The following is a 12,047-nucleotide window of genomic DNA, read 5'->3' as shown; positions in this document are numbered from 1 at the left end:
AAACTCTGCACATAACTTTTGACTCCCCCAAAACTTTACTAATGGTCCACTGATGACTGGAAGCCTTACTGCTCATGTGAATAGTCAATTAACACATATTTTGTATGTTATATATTTTACATACTCTATTCGTATAATAAAGTAAGCTAGAGAAAAGAAAATGTCATTAAGAAAAATATAAGGCAGAGAATGTACATTTATATATTCATTGAATATATAAATTGAATATATAATATTGTATGTTCATTGAAAAAAATCCAGGTGTAAGTAGACTTTCAGTTCAAACCCATGTAGTTCAAGGGTCAACTATATTGGCTTAGTGTGTGAGAGTTAGATCAGAAGGTATTTGGGAGTATAAACTCTGGATGGGTTGGTTTGCATGTGAAAGGCATGCTTATAGGCTAGCCTGGGAGAGGCAGTCTCTCCCCAGCCAGAAAGGTTTTTTAACATGTTAAAATGTCATACAGAAAAATTTTTAAGTATTTACAATACAACATGTTTATCTTATAACATATTTTAAATATTTTTTTTGTCAAAATCTCTGAGCTGTATATTTTTAACTCATTAAATGTATGGAAAATGTCTGCCATATAAATGTACTGACAAAGTCTGTCCTCAAATACGTCATCTTCCAATTGAAATAAACAAGTTAATAATGACCCTGTAATAACAACAATATCTCACTCTGAAGTTTATGCTAAATAGACTAAGAAGATATGGCATCTTGCCATGAATTTATCTTTGAAGGAAATAAAGTGACCTTATCTGCTGTACTTTTTTTTTTAATGTTTATTTATTTTTGAGAGAGAGAGAGAGCGGGGGAGGGGCAGAGAGAAGGGAGAACGAGGATCTGAAGCGGTCTCTGTGCTGACAGCAGAGAGTCCAATGCAGAGCTCAAACACAGGAATGGTGAGATCATGACATGAGCCACAGTCAGACACCCGACTGACTGAGTCCCCCAGGAGCTCCTATCTGCTGTATTTCTTACCTACATTCTCTTTGCTTTGTTCTCACAGGACCCTTCCTCAGGAGGAGCTTTGACACTAGCCAAAGAGCAGAAGAGGGGAAGTTAGTAGGTGAAAGTTCCTTTTATCCTTTCACTTGTTGATGGAAATTTGGGTTGTTTCATTTGTTTGTTTGACACTGCTTACTAATCCAAGGAGAAAATTAAGGCACTCACCACCACGCCTACCACTGACACTCTGCTCTCCTCCTGCTATGGCTATACTGTCTCTGCTCCCAAGGCCAACTCCTTGACTTGGGTATTGGATCTCTTCTCTTCTCAACTATTCAGGGACACTGCACCTGCCAGCCATGTAGCTAGCCCTCTGTTTGTCCTGTTCCCATCATCTCCATCAGCAAATATATAAAGCCATGTGATCTTCCACTGCAATTGTTCTCATGGTCCATGGTTTTGTTGGAGAGACATAATTTATAGGCACAACAGGGCCTGTGAATAAACATATGAAAATGAAAAATTAGGGGCACCTAAGTGGCTCAGTCAGTTAAGTATCCAACTCTTGAGCTCAGCTCAGGTCTTGATCTCAGGGTTGTGAGTTCAAGCCCTGCGTTGGGCTCCATGCCCAGTGTGGAGCCTGCTTAAAAAAAAAGAGAGAGAGAAAATGAAAAATTAAAGTATGTGGTAGCAGATGATAATGTGCTAAGTTTCATGGATTCTTTAATAATATAATAGAAGTTTAGAAGGTGGAGAGGTAAGTGTGCTTTTGGGTGGCATAGAGAAACAGAACTGAGGACAGCTGTCTTAGAATTCTCAGGCACAAGCAATGGAAATAGATTCTGATTTTTTAAGTTAAGCTATAAACAGCTCACAGAATCACTGGGAAAGCTGGAGAACCAGGCTCAGAGCCTTAACAGCTAAAATCACAGCCAAAATCACTCCATAATCAGTGTCTGGTGAGAACACCGCTGTCCACTAGATGTCACTCCTCACACCACCTACACCATCAGGCTGAGAACCGAGCTCCACTGACTGCCAAGGAAACTGGAAGTTGGTGCTGCCAGGAACACTCTTCCATTGATTCTGCTTCTTTCCACCAGTAATTCCAGAGTCAAAGTCTAAGATACTTGCATCTGATCAGCCCAGCCTACGTCAGTGCCAGCACCAGCTGCAAAACGGGGCTGGGAAAGCAAATACCTGATATTTGCAGCTTCTAAAGTGACAAGTGGGGTCTGCATAAAAGATTCATAAGGTGGGAAATTCTCAGATGCTAGGTAGCCTCTACCCACACCCCTCAAAAAAGAAATGTCCACCTACAGTTGGCCAAACCTAGAGGGCAGAAGGAACGGGAATGGTCTGTCAAGAGATCGAGAAGTGGTCTAGGATGGTGGGAATGATTCTCCGAGTGCCTTGGAGAATTCTACAAAGGCTAGGAGTGCTCTTTGTGTTTGGAAGACCTCACCAAGGGCAATTTCAGTCGAATGTTGAGGTCAAATCCAATTATAGAGAATTGGAGAGAAAATGAGGATAAAGATGGGGAGGAATCTAGTATCAAAAATATTGATAATGTTTCCCTCTGTTAATCATTGCAAAAGCACAGTGTGTTTTGATTACTCATGAAGATGATCATCTTTCAGTGTTTTGTTGTTGTTGTTGTTGTTCTTTGGACACTTGTATTCCTCTTTTGTGAATTGCCCGCCCATTCATATATTTTGCTTATTTTTCTATAGAGGTGTTTTTTTCCCCAAGGAATTGCAGGTGCTTTTCATTGATTACAGGTGTGATCCTGTACCTGTCCTACATGTTGCAAATATTTATTCTCAGTTTATTGTCTTTGTGGTTCCTTTATAGTGTCCTTTGCTATTCAATTTTAAATCTTATGTTAAGTGTGTCTTTTCCTTTTTTGCTTCAGAAGGTTGCCCTTATCGTAAAGTTATACAAATGCTTGCCATGACTTTCCTCCAGTATTTTTATTATTTTATCTGGATCTTCTTTATTCCGCATGGCCTGTCAGTTAACACAAGTGCAAGTGTTTCTTGAGTGGAATTGCTAGGTCATTGGTTCACAAGTGTTCAAATTCACAAGATGGTTTTATAAGTTGTTTTGCCAAGTAGTTGAACCAAATTACACTCCCATTAGGAGTGGATGAGAATTTCATATATATTTTCTGACACCTGGCATTATGAGACTTAATAATTTTTAAGAAACTGGTGGCTAGGGGCGCCGGAGTGTCTCAGCTGGTTGAGCATCCTACTTTGGCTCAGGTCATGATTTCATGGTTCATGAACTCAATCCCCATGTCAGGCTTTGCGCTGACAACTCAGAGCCTGCTTTGAATTCTCTGTGTCCCTCTCTCTCTGTCCCTCCCTCATTTGTGTACTCTTTCTCTCTCAAAAATAAATAAACATTAAAAAAAACCCAAAAACTTGGTGGCTATACATAGTATCTCATATAACGTCTAAATCCTTTTTGTTCACTGAGTTATAATTTACATTCACGTATGTATGCACTGATCTCAAAAAAGTTTGAGAAGTTATGACAAATACATACTATCATCACCCTAATCAAATTCTAGAACATTTTCATCACTCCAGAAAGTTCCCTCCCAACCCTTTCTTGTCAATTCCTGGCCCTCACAGGGGCAACCAAAGTTCTGGTTTGTATCACCATGGATGAATTTTGCTGGTTCCAGCACTTTATTTATTTATTTTTTTAATTTTTTTAACCTTTATTTATTTTTGAGACAGAGGGAGACAGAGCATGAATGGGGGAGGGTCAGAGAGAGGGAGACACAGAATCTGAAACAGGCTCCAGGCTCTGAGCTGTCAGCACAGAGCCCGACGCGGGGCTCGAAATCACGGACTGCAAGATCACAACCTGAGCCAAAGTCGGACGCTTAACCTACTGAGCCACCCAGGCGCCCCTGGTTCCAGCACTTTATATGAACAGTGTGGATTCTTTTGTGTCTGGCTTCTTTTCCTTAACATCCCATTTTTGAGATTAGTCCATGCTATTGTGTATATAAGTTTGTCCTAAGTAATATTCCACTGCAAAAATACCATAATTTATCCTTTCATCTGTTGATGGAAATTTGGATTGTTTTCAGTTTTCCAGCAGAAGTTTTTAATTTTAATGAAGTCCAATTTGTCTTTTTTGTTTTGTTTTTCTTTTATGACCAATGCCTTTTACATCATGTCTAAGAAATCTCAGTCTACCCCAAGATTGTGAAGACATTCTGTATTGTATTAGTTTGCTAGGGCTGTATGATCTGTTTTTTACTCACAATACTTGTGACATCGATGTTATGCCCAGAATTCGTGATCCCCAAAGACCACCAGGGAGCCGAGTCCAATGCAAAAGCAAAGAGCCTTTATTCGAGCTAGCTTGAGCTCAGTCCCCTACCTGCACCCAGGGAGCGGTGAGATGCTGGGGAGAGAGAGAGCGAGTTTCAAAAGCACAAAGGTTTTATAGGGGTCTAGGGGCAGTTGGTGAGGTAATGGCTGTGGCCTCAGCCGATTGGCTGGGGAAGGATCGGAGTCCTGTTACGCAGGTCACCGGGCGTGTTTTGATCGGGAAGTTTGAACGGGTGAGCAGGAGGTTACTCAAGGGGAGGAGGCATGGTCTGAGGTTTCTGAGATTTTCCCAGAAAGGGGGCATGTCGGGGACATAGTCACTCAAGGTGGAGGACACAGAACAATATGGAGTCGGCCGGCATAGGTCCGCTCTTTCAATCAAGGGTGAGTTTTTTTCCATACCAAGCAACTTTCTGCAGGCATCAACTGAGTGTCTTACAATTCAATTCATTTCTGACACTAACTACTTGGGGTAAGCGTCAGACTCCATAACTTTAAGAACTTTATCTCCCAAAACTGCCTTTCCTTCAAACATCCACTGAAAAGTTCCAGGTTGCCACCAGCACTTCTGACCAATTGGCTATAACTTGTGAGGGTTCTCACAACTCCCACCTCAGATTCAATAATTTGCTAGAATGGCTCACAGAACTCAAGAAAACACTTTACTATTACTGGCTTATTGTAAGGGATGCAACTCAAGGTCAGCCAAATGGAAGAGACACATAGGACAAGATATGGGGGGAAGGACCATGGAACTTCCTCTTGGCATGCTACCCTCCCAGCACTTTGGTATGTTTACCAATCTGGAAGTTTTCCCAGCCCCATCAGTTAGGGGTTCCATTATTTAAGCATGATTGATTAAATCATTGACCATTGGGAATTAACTCGATCTCCAGCTTCTCTCCCCTTCCTGGAGGTGGGGAGTGGAGGATGGGACTGAACTTTCCAACCCTCCAATCAAGCCTTAGTCTTACCAGCAACCAAACCCTTCCCCCCAAGCCATTTACAGTCTCCCAGGCACTAGTCATCTCATTAGCATACAAAAGATACTCTAAACACTAAGATGATTACAAGGGTTTTAGAAGTTCTGTGCCAGAAACTGGGGACAAACACTAAATACAAACATTTCTTTCTTTCCTTCTTTGGTACAAAACACTAAATATATATATTTCTTTCTTTCTTCTCTTTTTTGGTACAAACCAATGTGAGTTCACTCCTTGGTGAGTCAGAAACTCCACCAGGTTGAGTTGTCACACAAAGTAAACTTTATTTGCAGCACATAGGGAGATCACTGGGAATAGCTTCCAAAGCCATGACTCCAGGAGCAAGGGTGGATGGGTTTCTTTTATTTAGGGTTAGGATGAATATATGATAAGGGAGCCTTGCCATCATATGTAGAGGTGGGCATAAGGTCATGTATGCACCTTAAGGAAACATGACTATATTGTATTTACCTAACATTGTATGTTATGTAAATGAGGCTTGTGCTCCTCATTGGGCAGAGATTTTATTTATTTAATTAACTTATTTTAAAGTTTATTTTGAGAGAGCTGGGGGTGGGGGGAGGCAGAGAGAGACTCCCTGATGAGGGATTGTGGGCAAGTTGAGGGCAAAATACAGGCTAATAATACCCCTTTCTGCCAGGTGGAATATGTATGATATTCCTTGGACACTCCTGGCTATCCAAGAACAAAGGAAAGGAAAGGGGTTTAAGTGCTGGCCATGGTAATATGGGAAGCTAAGGCAAATGAAAAATTAAATTCCCTTACTGCCTACAGCCCATTGACAAATCCTTGAGACCAGTAGAGTGACCTCCCTCTAGGAACTCAGCTGCCTCAAGGATGATACTTTGTTGGGGGCAAAAGGAACCTTAGTTTAACATTATCCCAGCCTCAAGGATCCTGTAAGTTATCTCAACTGCCCCAAGATATATGCTGGCAATCATACTCCAAGCTTATGGCTCCCTGATACCCATCTGAAGGGTCTCATGACTGAGATTTTATTAAACGGTAATAAATGGTGTTTCCCTAGCAAGAGCTGGCCCCTCAAGGTCCTGGAAACCTTGCTTCCAAAATGCCTTAGAGACTTACACTATCCCTGACCCCCTCCAACCTGAGGGTATATAATGAGTTAGCTGTCAAGACCCCAGGGCAGCTCTTTCTGCCAATGGGTCCTGTCCCTGTGCTTTAATAAAGTCACCTTTTTGCACCAAAGATGTCTTCAAGAATTCATTCTTGGCTGTCGGCTCTGGACCCCCCACCATCACCCCAAAACTTCATCATTTGGCGCCCAACGTGGGGCTTAGAGTCTTTTCATATGGACTCTGACCCAGCACAAATTTGGTGAGTATACTTTCTCTTTTCCTCCTTTACTCTCATTTCAGGGACTTTTTGAGAAGTATGATCTTATTGGAACATTTTCATGTCAATTGCTCAGGCTACAGTCCTCTAGCCTGTGGCTGCTCTAATGGGGAGGAGAAAGCCTGCTTCTTGGTTGGAAGTTAGTACCCTGGCCGGAATGGTATTAAGACCCAGAAACTTGATGCCCTCTCTTTATTCCTGTCCTTATACAAAGTTGTCTGTCTTGGGCATGGGGCAGCCACCTAAGTGACCAGGACAGCCCATAGAGCAATTTGGAAGGAAAGGGGACTGTTATCAAGCCATAACTCCCCAGTCAAATACGGACCTGACATTCTTGCTCTTCTTGAGGCTGTACACCTACCTAAGGAGGCAGCCGTGATTCACTTCAAAGGGCATCAAAAGGATATGACCTTAGAATCTAATGGAAACAATTTATCACATCATGCAGCCAAATTGGCAGCACAGAATAAGTAGCAGCTAAGTCTAATATCAGTCTTAACCCCAATGGAGTACATAACTCCAGTCTATTCAGACCAGGAGATCCACATTGCCCAGGAACGGAGCTACACTAAAAATGCGCAGGACTGGTTTGTTAATAATGAGGGAAAAACCTTTATACCCAAAAATAGTCAATGGAAGGTAATATAGGGTTTACACCAAGGTACCCATTTGGGCAAAGATGCTCTTAGACATTTAATCAGTAATGTATTTGATGGAGAAAATTTAACAGCTACAATAAAACAGGTCTGCCAATACCGTATTATTTGTGCACAGATAAACCTAGAGGGCGCAGTCAGCCTCCCACCACTTTTAAAACCAGTCCAAAGGCATGGATCATATCTAGGAGAGGACTGGCAACTTGATTTCACACAGATGCGCAATACGGGTCTACAAAATAGAATGGCTGGGAGCACCTGGGTGGCTCAGTTGGTTAAGCATCAGACTTTGGCCCAGATAATGATCTCACAGTTTGTGAGTTTGAGCTCCACGTCAGGCTCTGTGCTGACAGCTCAGAGCCTGGAACATGCTTCAGATTCTGTTGTCTCCTTGCTCTCTGCCCCTCCCCGCCTTCTTTCTCAAAAATAAATAAACATTAAAAAAAAAAAAAAAAAAAAGAATGGCTCTAGATGTTTTATCAGTAGCCCAAGGTGACACATGCACTATTATTAAAACAGAATGTTGTGTATATCCTGGACTATCATAAAAACATCTCAGTGTTCTTAAAAGATATGAATACCCAAATTGGGGCTTTACAAAATTCCTCTCTCTTTTTCAATGATTGGTTAAACTCCTGGACTGGAGGATTCTTGTCAACTACCAAAGAACTTTCATTTGGGCTGATCTTCTTAGTTATTCTACTTGTGCTTTGCTGTTTTCTCCCACGTCTTTTTGCTTGGTGCCAAGACTCCATCACTACAATGACTTCTCCACGACAAATGATCCTTACCCATGGAGATACCACCTACTGTCCATGTTGGATTCAGCTGCCTCTGCTTTTCATAACTCCTCCATGTGTTCCCCACCTGATTTATATTGACCCATATAGGTAGGGACAACTCCACCCCAACTCTGCAGGAAGAAATTACAGAAGACGGTATCTTCCACTTTCAGCAACCTTAAAGATTTAAGGGTCAAAACTGTTCAAGGGGGATATGATGAGGGAGGTGGGGCAAGTTGAGGGCAAAATACAGGCTAACAGCACCTCCTCCCCAGGTGGAATATGTGTGATATTCCTTGGACACTCCTGGCTATCCAAGAACAAAGGAAAGGAAAGGGGTTTAAGTGCTGGCCATGGTAATATGGGAAGCTAAGGCAAATGAAAAATTAAATTCCCTTACTGCCTACAGCCCATTGACAAATCCTTGAGACCAGTAGAGTGACCTCCCTCTAGGAACTCAGCTGCCTCAAGGATGATACTTTGTTGGGGGCAAAAGGAACCTTAGTTTAACATTATCCCAGCCTCAAGGATCCTGTAAGTTATCTCAACTGCCCCAAGATATATGCTGGCAATCATACTCCAAGCTTATGGCTCCCTGATACCCATCTGAAGGGTCTCATGACTGAGATTTTATTAAACGGTAATAAATGGTGTTTCCCTAGCAAGAGCTGGCCCCTCAAGGTCCTGGAAACCTTGCTTCCAAAATGCCTTAGAGACTTACACTATCCCTGACCCCCTCCAACCTGAGGGTATATAATGAGTTAGCTGTCAAGACCCCAGGGCAGCTCTTTCTGCCAATGGGTCCTGTCCCTGTGCTTTAATAAAGTCACCTTTTTGCACCAAAGATGTCTTCAAGAATTCATTCTTGGCTGTCGGCTCTGGTCCCCCCCATGACCCCAAAACTTCATCAATCCTAAGCAGGCTCCACACTGATAGTGGAGGGCTCTAACTCACGAACCACAAGATCATGACCTGAGCCAAAATTAAGAGTTGGACATTTAACCAACTGAACCACCTAGGTACCCCCAGAGATTTTAGTATTATAATGAGATAAAGGTAGTTGTTGATCACTCTAGAGGTCATTCTGATAAGGTTTGAAGTGTTGGGGTTCAGAGCTGACGGCCAAGAAAGAATTCTTGAGACGTCTTAAGTGCAAAAGAGGTGGTTTTATTAAAGCACGGGGACAGGACCCATGGGCAGAAAGAGTTGCAATTGAGGAATGACTGATTATATAAGATTTTCTATTCTATGGAGGGGAGCGTGACATCAGGACTCCAGGAAATTGAGTCTATAGGTTTCTGGAGATTGTGTTTTTTCTTGCATATCATTAAAGATGGTTGCAAACTGATGGAGACTCATGTCCTTCAGAACTATTTGTTTTTCCCTTTCTTTTGTTCTTGGGCAGTTTGAGTGCCTGAGGAATGTCACACAGATCCCACCTGGGGGTGGGGGGTTGTTGTGGGGTGTTAGCTTATGCTTTGCTCTCAGCTTGTCTTTGGCTCCCTCATTCCAGGGTCCATCTGTGCAGGTAAGAGTCAGGGGTTAAGTTCAAACTGGTCTGGAACAGCTGGAGGTCTTGTCAGGGCAGTCACTCTTCCTCCAGGGGTGGTTTTGCTTTCCCTTTGCCCGAGTTAAGAGATAAACTGGAAAGAAAAGGAAAAAATGTGGGACAAAGGTTGGTGAGTACAAGCAGGTGAGCAGTAAAGATCAGGTCTTGAGAAGGAGCTGGTGACAATTTCATTTAAATTTATTTTTGTCAACATGTTGCAAACAAAGGAAATCAAATACAGGATAATGCATTATAATTTTACACTTATTTTAATGAAATACATTTATGCTTTCAAACATAAGTATGATTCTTCTGTAAGTACATTGATTGCATTTATTTCTTTTTTTAAATTTTAGTTTCACTAAGGTATAATTGACAAAAAAATTTGTAAGACATCTCAAGGGTAAGTCGTGGTGTTTTGATAAATGTATGTGTTGTGAAGGAATCCTCCCCATCTAGTTAATTAACACATCCATCATCTCCCACATTTATCATTTTTGTGTGTGTGACAACATTCAAGTTTTACTCTCAGCAGATTCCTTTTTTAAAAGGATATTATTTATTTATTTTTAGTTTTTAGTAAGCTCTCCACCCAATGTGGGGCTCAAACTCACAACCCTGAAATCGAGAGCCACATGCTCTACCGACCGAGCCAACCAGCACCCCCCCAACAAATTTCAATGACACAATATAGTATTATAAACTGTATATAAACCGTGTTTTATATCAGACCCTCGGAACTTAACTCATTTTATAACTGGAAGTTTGTACCTTTTTACTAACTCTCCTTATCTTCTGCCCCCACCCTCCTCACCCCACCCCTGCCTCTGGCCACCACTTTTTTACTCTGTCTCTATAATTTTGATTCCCCCTCACACACACACACACACACACACACACACACACACACACACATAAGTGACACTGTGCAGTATTTATCTTTCTCTGGTTTGTTTCACTTAGCATAATGCCCTCACAGTGTATCCATATTGCTGCAAGTGGCAGGACTTCCTTTTTTTCTCATGGCTGAATATTCCATATATACATAATCACATCTTCTTTATTCATCCATTGATGGACACTTAGGTGGTTTCTATATCTTGGCTACTGTGAATAATGCTGCAGTGAATGTGGGGGTGCAGATACCTCTTTGATACTCTGTTTTCATTTCCTTTGGTTATATACCTAGATGTAAGATTGCTGGATCATATGGTAGTTCTATTTTTAATTTTTGGAGGACACTTCATGCTGTTTTCCATAGTGACTGTGATGAGGGAGCATGGGGCAAGCTGAGGGCAAAGTACGGGCTAACAGCACCTCCCCCCACCCCCGAGTGGGATATGTGAGATATTCCTCCGACACTCCTGGCTGCTCAAGAACAGGGGAAAGGAAAGAAAGCAAATGGTTGACTGATGGAAATCATAGGCATGCAGGACAGGAGTCTCCTTCAGTTTACAGATAACTTAGTAAACTGCAAGAAAAAGGCAATCTTATCCATAGCCTAATCTCCAGAAACCTATAGACTCCATTTCCTGGAGCCCTAATATCACCCTCATCAAGATGTAAGGGGGATTAAGTGCTTGCCATGATGATGTAGGAAACAAAGGCAAATGAAAAATTAAATTCCCTTACTGCCTACAGCCCATTGATGAGTCCTTGAAACAGGCAGAGTGACCCTCCTCTAGGAGCTCAGCTGTCTGTATGATGACACTTTGCTAGGGGCAAAAGGGAATCTTGACTTAACGTCATCCTGACCCCCTGTAAGTTTAGTTTAACATATAAAAATTCCTTTGGAAACTTCCTTTATCTCAACTGCCCCAAGGTATATGCTGGCAATCATACTCCAAGCTTATGGCCCCCTAATATACATCTGAAGGGTCTCATGACTGAGGTTTTACTAAACAGTAATAAATGGTGATTTTCCTAACAAGAGCTAGCCCTCTCCAGGTCCTGGAAACCTTGCTTCCAAAATACCTTAGGGACTTAAGCTGTCCCTCACCCCCTCCCAACCTGAGGGTATATAATCAGTTACCTGTCACAACCCCAGTGCAGCTCTTCCTGTCCATGGGTCCTGTCCCTGTGCTTTAATAAAATCACCTTCCTGCACCAAAGACGTCTTCAAGAATTCTTTCTTGGCCTTTGGCTCCGACCCCCACCATCATTCCAAACCCCATCAGCTGCACTAGTTTACATTCCTACCAACAGCGGACAAGAATTCCATTTTCTCCACATTCTCAACACTTGTGATCTCTTGTCTTTTTTGATGATAGCCATTTTAATAGGTGTGAGGTGGTATCTCATTGTGATTTTTTTTAAGTTTATTTATTTGTTTATTTTGTGAGGGAGAGCATGTGCACCTGTGCCCACGTGCAGGGAGGGAGGTGCAGAG

This window comes from Panthera leo, chromosome B2 (assembly GCF_018350215.1).
Source record: "Panthera leo isolate Ple1 chromosome B2, P.leo_Ple1_pat1.1, whole genome shotgun sequence".
Classification (NCBI taxonomy): Eukaryota; Metazoa; Chordata; class Mammalia; order Carnivora; family Felidae; genus Panthera; species Panthera leo.
The sequence above is the reverse complement of the archived record's forward strand: the minus strand, read 5'-3'. Positions refer to the sequence as shown.